This window comes from Neoarius graeffei, chromosome 16 (genome assembly GCF_027579695.1).
Source record: "Neoarius graeffei isolate fNeoGra1 chromosome 16, fNeoGra1.pri, whole genome shotgun sequence".
In the NCBI taxonomy this organism is placed as follows: Eukaryota; Metazoa; Chordata; class Actinopteri; order Siluriformes; family Ariidae; genus Neoarius; species Neoarius graeffei.
This window is the reverse complement of record NC_083584.1, coordinates 56,108,064-56,120,980: the sequence shown is the minus strand read 5'-3', so window position 1 is coordinate 56,120,980 and position 12,917 is coordinate 56,108,064. Positions and strand designations below refer to the sequence as shown.

The following is a 12,917-nucleotide window of genomic DNA, read 5'->3' as shown; positions in this document are numbered from 1 at the left end:
GGGGCACCCAAAACGCCGGTGCCGTGTGGATGCCAGGCCGAAACGATAAACAATTTTATCAGAGTCACCTGAATCCGTTGCCGTGTGGACATGGCCTTAGTTAGTGGAGGATTGGTGTTAGTCAGTGTCGGGGAATTTTTGTATGGTTAATAGGCACCGACAGGCTATTGTGTCTGTGTACAGACTTGGTTAAAATCGTTTGCGAGTTTGAAATTTTAAGTTTCTATTGTTAAATTACAGTGGCTGAAAAAACGTCAACCCAGCCTGTTCAGGAGTTCATCCAATTTCCATCTGATGAGATTCTGGATGTATTGACGAAGGAGCAGTTGTTAAAAGTCGCTGCGCATTATAAAATTGAAGTATCTGCGTTACAAAAACGTTCAAAAGAAGGCATTAAATGTATTATTAGGTCTTTTTTTTTTTTTTTTTTTTTTGAGTGGCCAGGGAGTGCTGCCACCTCAAGCATCCATTCTTGAGTCACCACCTGTTTCGAGTGGCCTCACATTTGAGTAGCAAAAAGAATTACTCTTAATCCAGTGTGAAACAGATCTGGGGGAAAAGGTGTCTTGAATCCAAAATGGAAATTGGAAAAAAAACAAAACCCCGTATCAAACAAGAAACCGAGGCTAATGGGCAGAATTTTGAAAAACGCCATCTGGAAATTGAACAATGACACCTAGAATTGATCAAAGAGGACAAATTGTCTGTGCCGTTTTGCTCTGATCCATCTTCTCCTCCCAAATTAAACATTGGACACCACTTGTGTTTAGTTCCACCCTTTAGTGAGTCTGATATGGATATGTTTTTCAACTTATTTGAGAGTCGCAGATGCCTGGCAAGGCTCAACAAGCTTATTCTTCGTGTTCAGTGGCAGAGAGTCAAGTGTATGAGCATGTTAAGTCAGCCGTACTAAAGATTTATGAACGGGTCCCAGAGGCTTTTCGCCAGTCTCTTTGGAATTTGCAGAGAGAACCTAGTGAGACGCATGTCGAGTTTATTAGAGACCTGTCCTGACAGTTCAGTCGTTGGCGTGCATCTGAAAAAGTTCAAACATTAGATGATTTTGAATAACTTGGTTCTATTGGAACAATACAAAAACATGCTCCTTGAAAGTGTTGCCACCTTCATTTATAGAGTGCAACATTCAGATGGCTTTTCAAGCTGCTGTGTTGGCTGATGAGTGGGAACTTACCCATAGAGAGGGTCAGGGGTGAGAGGGTCCCCCCCCCGCACTAACATGCAGAATATTCTGCAGCAGCAAGAGAGGCGTGTGGGTAAAGGACAGCCAGCTAGTTTTGACCTGACCTGTCATTACTGTCAAGGAAAGGGCCACTGGAAATCACTTTGCCCCGCCCTTAAGGCAAAAAATACTGGCACCAAGCTCTGTAGTTCTTCTGTGAAACCCACGGTCCTGGCTGCTCATATACCTGTGTCCACGGAGTTGGTTATTCCCTTTGAAACTCCTGCATTACCCTCTGCAGGTGGGACCGACTGCATGGGGATGCTTGAGCTGTTTATTTCTGAGGGTTTTGTTTTGCTACTTGGCAGCGATCAAAAAGTGCCCATGAAAATTTTAAGGGACACTGGGGCATCTGAGTCATTCATTTTGGAGTCACTGTTGCCTTTTTTGCCGGAATCGTACACAGGAAAGTCATTACTGATTCGTGGAATTGAATTGAACACGTTGTCTGTGCCGCTGCACAAGGTGATGCTTATGTATGATCTTGTGTAGGGGGACATGGAGCTTGGAGTGTGGCCTGCTCTGCCGATTGATGGCGTGTCGCTAATTTTAGGAAATAACTTGGCTGGAAGACACATCTGGCTGGAAGAGTCTCCTCTTCTAGTGGTGACTGATGCACCTCTCTTCGATAGTGGCACCGATGTGAGTGTGCGGCAGTACTCCAAAGTTTTTACTGCATGTGCCGTAACTCACTCTGCCAGTAAAAAGGTGGAACCTGTGCAGGTAGAACTAACAAAGTCTGATGTGTTTTTTTTTTTTTTCGCTGGCTGATTACCCATTGTCTGTCTCTCTTGGGAAACTAATATAAAATTAGGCATTACCCAGTAGTGGAGCTTCCATTCAAATGAAAACAAACATGCAACAGATGATGTACTTTGTGTTTCAATTTTATCACGAGAAGATAAATCTCTCAACTCGCATGTATATTCTTTTTATTACTATAAACTACAGCATGCTTTAGGGATTTACAGCAAAATGTTTTGAAAACAAAAGAGACCCGATTCATGAAAACACTGACTGGATTCAGGTCAACTTGTCAGATCCCGAAGGATTTCGCGGTGATTTCAAAATCAACATCACTATTTAGAATTAAATTCCTACAACTCATCATTTCTATTAATTCATTTTTTACATTTTCTTTCTCTTTCAGCTTGTCGCTTTTCTTGTGAAAGATTTCTTCGCCTTTCTCTAGCTCTTTCACGTCTTCTTTCCTTTTCTTCCTCTGTCAAAACTCTCTCTTCCCGGTTTTGACTTCATCTTTCTCTCCTTGGTTAACTTATTCTGACATCTTTTTAAAGTTTGTATTAAAAGTTTGTAAAAATAATTTTGTTGCGCTGTTTGAGTTGTTCTCGGTGGAAAAACCCAATAAATATGAAATTATGTCAACAAAAATAAGTTATGTAGGCACGCTCGCGCTTCTAGTTCCCGCCAAAATCAAACAGCCAATGAGAATCACGAGGGGCATGGACGGACGGACGGACGTACATGGCTGGGATCCCTGTGTGTCCATGAAAAATCAACTCGATGGATTACCATATTTTCTTAAGTATGGCGCTTCACTAGCAAGCTCCACTATTAAAAGAACAGAAGAGCGATGAGACACTTAAGTCATTGTTTGAACAAGTTCTTGCTGATGATGAAATTCAGAATGGGGCTAGGGGCTATTTCCTTAAAGATGATATACTGTTGTGAAAATGGTCACCACATGCTAGCTGTTTTGTTGGTGATCCAGTAGTCTAGGTGGTGGAACGCATGAAGTTCCATCCGTTAGTTCTCCAAAATGCTCACGACAAACTTGCTGGTGAAAAGAAGACTTATGATTGAATCCTTAGGTATTTTTACTGGCCGCGAATCAAGCGGGATGTTGCCAGTTTTGTGAAAATGTGCAGGGCATGTCAGCTGATGGGCAAGTCAAATCAGGCCTAAAATCTGCCCCACTACATCCCATTCTGTCTGTGTGCCAACCATTTGAGCACCTAATAATTGACCGTGTCGGTCCTCTTCCTTGCTCAAATTCTGGTAGTGAGTACCTGCTCACCATAATGTGCCAGGTTACCTGGCAGCTTATCCTTAGAGGTCGATTAACACGAAATCAACAGTAAAAGCCTTAACCCAGTTAATTTATATTTTTGGTTTGCCAAAAATTATTCAGTCGGATCAGGGGAGTAATTTTACGTCTGCAATGTTTTCTGAAGTCCTATGCCAGTTAGGAAACGGTCAAAACCTGGCAACTGCATACCACCATCAGAGCCAAGGAGCTCTAGAGCAGTTCCATTCCATGCTGAAATCACTGCTTAGAGCCTATTGTGTAGAGTTGAGTTGCAAATGGGAAGAGGGCCTGCCCTGGCTGATGCTGGCAGCCAGGGAGGTTACTCAAGAAAGTGCCAGGTTCAGTCCAAATGATCTTGTTTTTTTGCACCAAGTGCATGGGCTATTATCTGTCCTCCATAATAAGTGGACTGATTCTAAACCCCCAAGCAATTTATCTGATTATGTTCTGGGGTTCCGCCGTCATCTCTCTTCTGCCTGGAGAATGGCTAGAGAGCGATTGACGGAATCTCAGAAAAAGATAACGCAACCGTTTGATCATCACGCTGAGCAGCATTCATTTAGTGTTGGGAATCAAGTCGTTGTGCTGCTCCCTGTAATTGGCTCTCCGTTCCAGGCCAAATATACTGGACCTTATATGGTCCTGCGTTGTGGCCCAAATGACAACTATACGATTTTGACTTTGGATAGGAGAAAGAAATCACAAGTGTGTCATGTCAATTTATTAAAACCATTTTGTAGTCGCAATAACAAAATGCGGGATTTGTTGCCTAGTAGACCTGTGGTGCTAGTGGACAGATCTAAGGTGGCATCAGAGGATGGTGAGCTGAGGGCACCAGATGATGGGGTATTACTAGGGTTAGGTATTGAAAGGGTTTCATTCGATACCGGTGCCAAATCGATACTTTCAAAACGGCGCCGGTTCCTAAATGGTATTTAAATTGGTACTTTCAAAAAAAAAAAGGCAGCATACTCACACAGAATTTGTAATGAAACAATGACTTTTTATTCCTAAGGCAAAGTCCAAGGTCAAACTGAACAACAACAGATTACTTTAAATCCCTTAAATACAACCCCGATTCCAAAAAAGTTGGGACAAAGTACAAATGGTAAATAAAAATGGAATGCAATAATTTACAAATCTCAAAAACTGATATTGTATTCACAATAGAACATAGACAACATATCAAATGTCAAAAGTGAGACATTTTGAAATTTCATGCCAAATATTGGCTCATTTGAAATTTCATGACAACAACACATCTCAAAAAATTTGGGACAGGGGCAATAAGAGGCTGGAAAAGTTAAAGGTACAAAAAAGGAACAGCTGGAGGACCAAATTGCAACTCATTAGGTCAATTGGCAATAGGTCATTAACATGACTGGGTATAAAAAGAGCATCTTGGAGTGGCAGTGGCTCTCAGAAGTAAAGATAGGAAGAGGATCACCAATCCCCCGAATTCTGCGCCGACAAATAGTGGAGCAATATCAGAAAGGAGTTCGACAGTGTAAAATTGCAGAGTTTGAACATATCATCTACAGTGCATAATATCATCAAAAGATTCAGAGAATCTGGAAGAATCTGTGTGTAAGGGTCAAGGCTGGAAAACTATACTGGGTGCCCGTGATCTTCGGGCCCTTAGACGGCACTGCATCACATACAGGCATGCTTCTGTATTGGAAATCACAAAATGGGCTCAGGAATATTTCCAGAGAACATTATCTGTGAACACAATTCACCGTGCCATCCGCCGTTGCCAGCTAAAACTCTATAGTTCAAAGAAGCCGTATCTAAACATGATCCAGAAGCGCAGACGTCTTCTCTGGGCCAAGGCTCATTTAAAATGGACTGTGGCAAAGTGGAAAACTGTTCTGTGGTCAGACGAATCAAAATTTGAAGTTCTTTATGGAAATCAGGGACGCCGTGTCATTCGGACTAAAGAGGAGAAGGACGACCCAAGTTGTTATCAGCGCTCAGTTCAGACGCCTGCATCTCTGATGGTATGGGGTTGCATTAGTGCGTGTGGCATGGGCAACTTGCACATCTGGAAAGACACCATCAATGCTGAAAGGTATATCCAGGTTCTAGAGCAACATATGCTCCCATCCAGACGACGTCTCTTTCAGGGAAGACCTTGCATTTTCCAACATGACAATGCCAAACCACATACTGCATCAATTACAGCATCATGGCTGCATAGAAGAAGGGTCCGGGTACTGAACTGGCCAGCCTGCAGTCCAGATCTTTCACCCATAGAAAACATTTGGCGCATCATAAAACGGAAGATACGACAAAAAAGACCTAAGACAGTTGAGCAACTAGAATCCTACATTAGACAAGAATGGGTTAACATTCCTATCCCTAAACTTGAGCAACTTGTCTCCTCAGTCCCCAGACGTTTACAGACTGTTGTAAAGAGAAAAGGGGATGTCTCACAGTGGTAAACATGGCCTTGTCCCAACTTTTTTGAGATGTGTTGTTGTCATGAAATTTAAAATCACCTAATTTTTCTCTTTAAATGATACATTTTCTCAGTTTAAACATTTGATATGTCATCTATGTTCTATTCTGAATAAAATATGGAATTTTGAAACTTCCACATCATTGCATTCCGTTTTTATTTACAATTTGTACTTTGTCCCAACTTTTTTGGAATTGGGGTTGTAATAAATAAAGATAAAAGAAAACAAATTCACATTGTACTGTACTTCAACAATTGTACACAACTGTACAGTACATTAACTTATTCTAATGACTAGCAATGCCAGTGCACATGGAACAGAATAATGAAATGCCAAATGTTCTTTAAACTAAGTGTGCTTATTAAGGAAGATGGACATGTTTGCTTTCTCCAGCAAAATAGGGCATCTTTCTTCACTGACTGTATTGCCAGCACAAGAGAAGACCCTCTCTGAAGGGGTAGATGACGCTTGTACACACATGTATACATTGGATAAGTCGGACAATATAGGGAGGCTATCCCTCTTACCCCACCACCAAGCCACAGGGTCTTGTCCAGATGGAATTGAGGGAAGGTCTTGGTATATATGAAGCTCTTTCTGCACCTGCTCTGTGATGGAGAGGGCACTGCTTTTCATCCGAGTTGCCTGGAGAAGCTCTTTGTCTTCTTCCTCAAACAACTGCTCCACGGCTGTCTTTTTGGAGGCTACCGTCTGAAAAATATAAATAGTATTCAAAATTTTGTAAAATACAAAAAATTATTACGTTCAGGCTTGATATTCTTTATGAACTCGCATGTCTCTCTGCTCGTTCTTCCTCCTCCTCGTGGTCATCTTCATCTTCCTCTGTGTGAAGACGGCCCTCCACTGGAAGCTGCAGACACAGACACCCATTATACCAAAAATAGTAATGCTTCAAAGAAACTTTTGTTATTGATGTACATAAAAAAAAAAACATACCTGTGCTGCTGCTACACTGTCAACTGCTGCCTTTTCCAGTCTGTCCCAGGCATCAGCAACACCACATTCCAGCTTGCTTTTAAAGCGAGGGTCCATCAAAGTGGCCTCCTGGAGAAAGTTCTGAATGTCTTCATCCTGTTAAACACAGTACATATAATAGTGACAATGGTGTGGTTTGCCAATTCCTTGAAAATAAATACAGATAGTGGTTGGAATGGAGAGTACCTGGTATCTTTTCTCCAGATCTCCCCAGACTTTCTCTTTCACCGCAGAAACAAATAGACTGTCCTCGTCTGTGACTTTGAAATGTGCTTCCAGTTTTGCGAGGATTGGGAGGATTTGGCCACATGTGGGGGACTTCTTGCTTGACACCCACAGAGTTGAGGTGTACATTATGTTCATACACTTCACAAACTCCTCAGCTTTCACGAAATCACTGTCTGTGAGCCTTTCAAGTCTGGAGTTAAGCATGATGTGTATATTATATATGTATTTAAAATAGAAATATAAAGTATGACATTTAATTATTGTTCTTAGTTTGTTCATCACCTGTCCTTCTCCATTGCCCTCCTAAGCTGTTGATCTAGAAATGCTGCCTGGTAACCAGATACTGCTCCAGGAATCTTTCCACCATCAGGAAAAATGAATTCCAGCGTGTTTTGACCTCCAGAATCATGCTATGCTGTGGCAAATCTAAAATACAGACAACACTTGAATAACAATCTATATTTCACATTGCTGTTGATGTTTGAAATTGACTAAAAATTAAATCTACCTTCTACTTACTGAGAACTCGCTGCTTCTCTCGTAGCACAGTTTTAGACATGGTGGACCTCTTCAACCACAACACATCTCGGAGTTTGGCCCTCCACTTGGTCACAGCACTGACATTGTACACTTTCTGTGATGCCAGATTTAGGGTATGTGCAAAACATTCAACTTTTAAAAATTTCAGGTTCCTCAGTGCAACACTCATGTTGCCGGCATTGTCCACTGTGGCAGCAACAATTGTCACTAATTTTGAATTCTTCCAAGACCTCGTTGATTTCCTCTGCAACTACCATCCCGGTCTGGGCCTCATACACGGCTTTGGTGCTGAGTACTTTGACTCTCATGTTCCCCTCGTGAATGTAATGCACTGTCAGTGATATAATGGTCCTGTGCTAAACTGGACCAGACATCACAGGTAATGGCAACCTTTTTCGCCATGGCCAATTCCCTCAAAACATTTTCCTTTTCCACAGCGTACCACGCTGGTATTAGGATGTTGCATAGGTCATCCCTAGATGGGGGTTTATAACGGTCATTGAGGGCCAAGGTCATCGCTCTGTATAAAACAAATCACATCAGCACATTCATTAGGATTTTAACAAATTGCCTTAACATGCAGGAATAGCCTACACACGAATTAAGTAGATTGTTTTCATACATCACATTTTTTTCACCTGAACCATGGAGATTCCACCAAGCTAAAGGGATGACTGTCTTTGACCACAAATTGAGTGACAGTCCTGTGGATGTGCTCCACCTTCTCTTTTGGTAACTTGGCCTTCTTTTGCCAAGGTGAAAGGCGTAACTAGAAAGACCACAAAGTATAAATTCATTTAAATCATTTAAAATATCAATTAATTCATTTTGAACATGCCACGTAATGCTGTTCTCATAAACTCCACATTTAGGACTATCGTTATTCATATACTAAGCTGATTTTTGCTACCGACTAAACGGCAACATTTCATAGACTTACAACCAGAGTTGAACGCATTTAATGCGATTGATTCGTTGTGCCTTCTTAACGTGGACAAGTACAACACTTGCTCATCAAATATGACTTACTTAACCTGTCAGCCTGACAAACACATTTTCACACAAGCTGTGAGACTGCATCTGTGCTACTCGAAACATTTACGCCTACATTTGACAATAGGAAATAGCATGCATCAATTGTTTAGCAGTGTTAAAAAATACTCACTTGAAGAGCAAATGCTGCTCTTATCATCATCCAGTATGTCCACGCTAGCTGGGCTGGGAGCTCCATCGCTTGGGCTGGGCATAGGGACTTCCACGTTGGATGCTTCCGATGTACTTGCTATAGGTCAAGTCAAGTTTATTTGTATAGCGCTTTTAACAATAAAAATTGTTGCAAAGCAGCTTTACAGAATTTGAACGACTTAAAACATGAGCTAATTTTGTCCCTAATCTATCCCCAATGAGCAAGCCTGTGGCGACGGTGGCAAGGAAAAACTCCCTCAGACGACATGAGGAAGAAACCTTGAGAGGAACCAGACTCAAAAGGGAACCCATCCTCATTTGGGCAACAACAGACAGCATGACTATAACATTAACAGTTTTAACATGACAGTTTCGTTGATGTAACTCTTCATTGATGGAAACTTGAGTGCAAAACTGTTCATGACAACTGCATTCCTAAAGTTAGCAAGTCAACCTCAGCCATAAAAGCATTACTGTAAGAGTCCAGAGCATCCTCCAGGTGTAACCCTCAACTGTCCTCATGGGGCCGTCCTCCACAGGAGCGATGCGATAAAACTCCGACCAGACACAGGGCACCAGGATGGATCAAGCAGGTCCGAGGGGCAGAAGAGGCCAGCATCTCAATCCCAGGACCAACATGTAACTCAGAGGGACAGATTGGGGGGGGGGGAGGGAGAGAAAACACAGGTTGTTAGGTATGCCCTAAAAATGACACAAGTATTAAATCTGTGTGGTAGGCTCACAGATTTATATAGGGTCACGTTCACGGAGGCTGTCAAAAACGGTGCAAGCTTTGGCCTTTAGATGGATTCCATGTGTGACCAAATGTTTCATTAAATTTGACGCGTTCCTGCTTTTGCACGAAAATGTCCTCAAACATTTGTTGCACGTGGAAGTTTCAGCATCCTTTCTTGTAAAATGTAACCATACTTTGGAACGTTTTGCTTTAGACATCTTGACCTTTCTGCCTGCTGAGTGTGTAGGCCTACTGAATACGGTGCCGCTGTTAACAGTGAACACCAGAGGGCGCAGCTGTGTATTTTGTGGCACCGAAATTCACGTTGTATTTCGGACTGATTACTACCGTTGATGCTCGCCCCGTTGCCATACCTGTACCGAGTTTCGGTACCCAACCCTAGGTGTTACAGGGCCGTTTAAAACATTCGGAAAGCTTGCAAAATATATCTTTGATTCTTGGACACTTGAGCCCAGCTCAATGCAATGAACCCTGCTATTAGATTTCCCAATTTTGTTTTCTGACATACTGACACAAATGAGCATGCTACAGCATGACATGGACACTGGAAATGCTGAGCTCGTTCTCCAGCATTTCTATTGTGTTTCGTTTGAAAAGAAAGAAATTTTGGAGCAAGAGGTCCAGTATTTCCTCACTTAGGATCTGGCTGAGCCCTCCTTCTTGAGCTGGTCATCGCCTTGCCTCTTGGTAAAAAAAAATCAGGTGGTATGTTTCACTTCTGCATTGATTATAGAAAACTTAATTCAGTAACACAGCCTGACTCCTTTCCTTGACCAAGAATAGAGGACTCTGTTGACCAGGTAGGGGTGGCAAAATTTGTAACGAAACTAGACTTGCTTAAAGGATACTGGCAGGTCCCACTGATGGTGGGGTTGCTGTTTATCTAGATGACGTGGTACTAGGTCAGTGAAAGTGACCTTTGTTAGTCTTTATCTGGACTGAGGCTGGTCAAAAAGCATTTGAGGGTGTTAAAGCCATTTTAATCTCTGTGCCTGTCTTGATGGCTCCCTGACCTGGAAAAGCCAAGTAAGATTCAGATGGATGCTAGCAAAGTGGGAGCAGGAGCAGTACTATTACAAGATGATATTGGCGTTGAGTGTCACTCCCATCGCAAACCTTAACATCCTCAACTCCGCCACCTCCAACTTTGCCTCCTGTCTCTTCGTTAAGGGTACGGTCTCCAATCCATACATCACAGCTGGTCTCACTACGGTCTTATACATCTTACCTTTCACTTTTGCTGGGACTTTCCTATCACAAATGACTCCTGAAATCCTTCTCCAACTGCTCCACCCTGCCTGCACTCTCTTTCTCACATCACTATCGCAGCCCCCATTTTCCTGCACAGTTGACCCCAGGTACTTGAATTCACCAACTTTTACATCCACTCCTTGCATTTTCACTACACTCTCATCCCTGTTCTCATTGATGCACATGTATTCTGTTTTGCTACTGCTCACCTTCATTCCTCTTCGTTCCAATGCATACCTCCATCTCTCCAAACCCAACTCAACCTCCTTTCTACTTTCACCACATATCACAATATCATCCGCAAACGTTCCAGAGTGACTTTTGCCTCACTTTGTCCGTCAAGCTATCCATCACGATGGCAAACAAGAAAGGACTCAAAGCAGATCCTTGATGGAGTTCCACCTTCACCTTGAACCATTCAGTTGTTCCAACTGCACACCTCACTGCTGTTTCACTGTTCTCATACATGTCTTGCACCACTCTAATATACTTCTCATTCACTCCACACTTTCTCATACAATACCATAACTCCTCTCTCAGCACTCTATCATGTGCCTTCTCCAGGTCTATAAACACACAATGTAGCTTTCTCTGGCCTTCCCTGTACTTCTCCATTAACGTTCTTAAAGCAAAAATTGCATCCGACGTGCTCTTCCTTGGCATAAACCTGTACTGCTGTTCACAGATTGCTACTTCTCTTCTCAATCTCTCCTCCAGGGGCGTCAGAAGCATTTTTAATGTGGGGGGGGACACACTGGCGGGGGGTCCTCCACCAGAAAATTTTTAATTAATTAGATGCCATTTCCTGCATTCTGGTGTATTTTTAACAGGTTGTTAAACACCTAATTTTACCTACAAAAGTCACTTAATTCAATGACTATTTTAGAGACTCAACAATAAGTCCTTATTCAACTAGTCCATATATTCATCAGCCTGTTTTTAAACCCACCGCTACGCCTAAGATAATGAGATGAATGTGACACAATTTATCACCAACAATGACTTAATGGGTGCATTTTACTTTTTATTTTGTGTTTTCTATTTAGTTTTAGATGTAACACAACATGCCACTGGGCCAAGCAATAGTGACACTCAACTGTATGTTTAAAAATAAGAATATTCATAATTTCACACAATGACCAGGCATGACATGGCACCATGCAAACTTCATAACACAAAATCACACTGTGTCAAGCAACGGTGACACAAAAAATAACTTCACACAATGAACAGGTGCAATTTTGTTCACCACCAACAGTGACTTTAGTGGGTGCATTTTACTTTTTTCCGATTTAGTGATACTCATAACAAAAATGGCATGGCATCATGCAGTCTTCATAACACAAAATTACACTGGGTCAAGCAATGACACATAAAGGATAACTTCACACAATGAACAAGTGCAGTTTTGTCAACCTACATGCAATGGTGGTACTACAGTAACATTTACAGATTAGTATAACAAATAGATTTATAGCTATAACTCCTTCTTATATTGGTGCCACCACAATTTCTACCACTTCATAACTTTTATCCCCCTTTCCTTCACAATCCACCTGGAATAACATCCATCTCTCTCCATCACTTTCCTCTCTACTATTCCTTCCCCATACACTGATTTCCCATCTTACTTTCCAGAAAACTGCCAAAGACCAGACAAAACAAGGAATCAATAAATATCATCAGAGCAGACTTGACCTCATTCTTGGCATTACAGTAAGGCAGGCCTACTGGGTTTGAATTAAATGATAGCTAACGTTAAGCTAGCTGATACATCTCCTAACATTGACTAGCCAGCTAACTGCACTAACATTTCCATTGGGACAAAAAAACCCTGTCCTGTGGGGAAATTTTGACTGACTTTCCGCTTCTTTGTAAAGAATGTCCTTATGTCCATTGTGTCTGGGGAAGAGCAAATACTGCAAACAATTCATCATCAACCAAGAATACCCCATTAGGCTAAGCTTATTTCACTGTTTAGTTGAATATTAATTTAACGTGTCCTAGGGTTAATTTTGAGGGCATATAACAAAAGAATAAGGTTTTTGCAAAAGCTAGACATTGTGAGGTTGCAATGGGGCTGACGTCACCTCCTCCACTTTCCAGCAGCTGCACCAACATTTCTGTGCTCGCACTGAGATTCACTTCACTCGCGCGCGGTGAGCTGTTGTAGGGAGCGCCCGGAAAACCTGGAGTGGATTTTCAGTG

At 41.9% G+C, this 12,917-nt stretch overlaps 1 protein-coding gene across 4 annotated transcripts in view; it reads left to right on the top strand.

Annotated features, from left to right (window-relative positions):
• LOC132900878 (gastrula zinc finger protein XlCGF26.1-like) overlaps positions 1-12,917 on the top strand; it is a 68,787-nt gene that overhangs the window by 43,182 nt on the left and 12,688 nt on the right. Inside the window, exon 1 of one of the 4 annotated variants that reach the window (XM_060943217.1) lies at positions 9,389-12,917. The exons of the other annotated variants lie outside the window; for them this stretch is intronic. The gene's annotated coding sequence lies outside the window, so the exon portion shown is untranslated. Of the gene's footprint in view, positions 1-9,388 lie in introns of those variants that run through there. 4 annotated transcript variants of the gene reach the window in all.